We start from the raw sequence: 2,830 nt of genomic DNA, 5'->3' as shown, positions 1-2,830 counted from the left end.
GAGAGAGAGAGAGAGTGATTGTGTGTGTGATTGTGTGTGTGTCTGTGAGAGAGAGAGATCAAACTTTAGTTTTGAGAGAGAGAGAGAGAGAGAGAGAGAGAGAGAGAGAGAGAGAGAGAGAGAGAGAGAGAATTGAATTGAATTGAATTGAACTTTATTTTACAAGGATTTAGATTTAAGGCTACGCCTTTTCTTACAATCTGTCCTTGGGACGCGTCCTTGGGACGCGTTTTTAGTAGTTTAATTTGTTTTGCTTTTTATTATTCTACGAGATAATACTCACTAATATTCTTTTGTAGAGATTATTTTTGTTGTGTTTTGTTCATTTTATGACTATGTCTAGGAATTTCTGGCCTGTGAAAGATGGTCTCAGAATTGGGCATTTAAATATAAATCATGCCATAAATAAGCTGGATGAGGTAGCAACTGTTCTACTCAATTCAGGCAAATATTTTCACATTTTTGGTCTCTCTGAGTCAAGATTAAACAGTAACATCACGGATGCGGAGATTGAAGGATATAATGTCGTACGTCGAGACCCTACATCAACACGAGAAACTGGTTTGCTAGTTTATATTCACTAGTCTTTATCATGTAATAGACTTCATCACTTAGAGCAGCATTCAGTTGAAACAATATGGCTAGAATTAAAATTGCCTAAATCAGCGCCAATCTTGATAGGTTTCTGCTACAGGAATCCAGCTGAACATATTAACTGGTTCGATAATTTTGATGATATGATGGACGCTGTCAGTCTTGAATCCAGAGAAATTATACTTTTGGGGGATTTTATGCTGGATGGAAAAGTTATCCCTGCATAATTTACAACAGTTAGTAACGATTCCAACAAGAGTTACAGCTACCTCATCTACGCTTATAGACCATATCTGTGTGTCAACTCGAGCTAACATTATTGAAACCTCAGTTCCAAGTTTTAGCTGTAGCAATCATTTTCCAGTGTGCCTCACGTGGTCGAAAAAAGGGGTTAGAATATAAGGTTATTTTCAAAACTTGATCAAGATTCATACCTTTCGGAACTCAGTTGTACAAATTTTTCAATGATTTATAATTATACTGATCCCGACGAAGCATTTGATTTATGGTACAACTTGTTTTTAAAAATATATGATAAACATGCACCATTTCGAACCTCTCGTGTGCAGCAACATCCCAAACCTAAGTGGCTTACAGGCGACATGTAACGTGCAATTGATTACCGCGATTTTCTTAAACTGAAGGGAAAAGAAGAAGAATACAGAAAACAGAGAAACAAAGTAACGTCCATGAAACATGCAGCTCATAGAAAGTATTACCGTGAGCTCGCTGCATCCAGTTCAAAACAAAACTCAAAAGCCACCTGGAAGGTGATCAACCAATTATCTCGTAAAGATACAGTAAAATCTTCCGTTATTGATATACCTGCTGATGATTTGAACATTCATTCTACTTCTATTGTTGACAAAATAATTACAACTGACAGATCGAAACAGAATAATCTGGACAAGTTGAAACAGTTTTGTGATTCAAAAAATATTACCCATAATTTAGACATTCCTCTGCTATCTGTTAGCGAAGTCTTCCATTATCTGTTGTGCTTAAAGCAAACAGGTACTCGTGGTTTGGATAATCTTGATGGGAAAATTCTGAAGTTGTCTGCCCCTTTTATTGCAGAATCCCTTACATATGTTTATAATTTGTGCCTTGACAAATCCTACTTTCCCAACAAATTAAAGGAGGCGAAAGTAATCCTGCTATTTAAATCAGGTAGTTCTTCTGACCCCGCCAATTACAGACCAATCTCAATTCTTCCTGTTTTATCAAAACCACTTGAAAAACACATGCTTACCCACTTGACCACTCATTTGAAGAAATACGATCTTATACATTCCAACCAGTCAGGTTTTAGAGAAAATCATTCGTGCCACACAGCATTAACAAACCTTCTTGAAAGTTGGCTTAGTAGCATTAATAATAATCAACTCTGTGGTGTCCTATTCGTCGATTTTGCTAAAGCTTTCGACGTTATTAATCATGAATTACTATTAAGAAAATTAGTTGAATATAGAATGTCACCCCAAACCTTATGCCTGCTCTCCTCTTTCTTAGCCGGGCGAGAGCAGTCTGTCTGCGTTAATTCAACCGTATCCAGCAAAAGACCTGTGTTATACGGGGTTCCCCAGGGTTCTGTCCTTGGACCACTACTCTTTTCCCTGTATATTAATGATCTTCCCCTTAGTATTAATGATGACTGCGAACTCTTTGCTGACGTTACGACCCTACACACTACTGATAAAAGAATAGACACAGTTTATTCGTCGTTGCAGAACAGTGTAGATGATCTCATTCATTGGACGGAGTATAACCACATGAGTCTTCACCCTAAAAAGACCGAATACATGTTAATAACAACAAGACAAAAGAGACAAAACATACGAAACAGTCCTCATTCCATATTAATTGATAACGACGCAATAGAGGAGGTTAGAGATTATAAAGTTTTGGGAGTAAATAATTATCGATAATAATTTGCCTTGGGCCCATCATGTTCGGTCGTTATGTAAAACAATGTCGAGAAAAATATATCAGTTATGTTACAAATTGACACTTTTTATCATTGGAAATTGTACATAAAATGCAACATGGACAATGTAGTTGTAAATTTGTATCTGTATATATGTATACAGTTATAATGTATTAAGTTTGATGTGATAGTTCTTTGATTATATTGTTTTCTGTTCTTGTTGACCCTATATTAGGGCGAGGGCTGGATGTAAAAAAGCAATACTCTTGCTTATCTATTACCCTGGATAATAAAGATTTTGTCTTGTCT

The 2,830-nt window shown here is 36.3% G+C and overlaps 1 protein-coding gene across 1 annotated transcript in view; it reads left to right on the top strand.

Annotated features, from left to right (window-relative positions):
- LOC138968462 (S-acyl fatty acid synthase thioesterase, medium chain-like) overlaps positions 1-2,801 on the top strand; it is a 48,976-nt gene extending 46,175 nt beyond the window's left edge. The window contains exon 8 of the mRNA XM_070341037.1: positions 1-2,801. This exon is cut by the window's left edge and continues 449 nt beyond it. The gene's annotated coding sequence lies outside the window, so the exon portion shown is untranslated.
- Positions 2,802-2,830: the final 29 nt, after the last annotated feature.

The sequence above is a fragment of the Littorina saxatilis genome, linkage group LG6 (genome assembly GCF_037325665.1).
Source record: "Littorina saxatilis isolate snail1 linkage group LG6, US_GU_Lsax_2.0, whole genome shotgun sequence".
Taxonomy (NCBI): Eukaryota; Metazoa; Mollusca; class Gastropoda; order Littorinimorpha; family Littorinidae; genus Littorina; species Littorina saxatilis.
The sequence above is the reverse complement of the archived record's forward strand: the minus strand, read 5'-3'. Positions and strand labels throughout refer to the sequence as shown.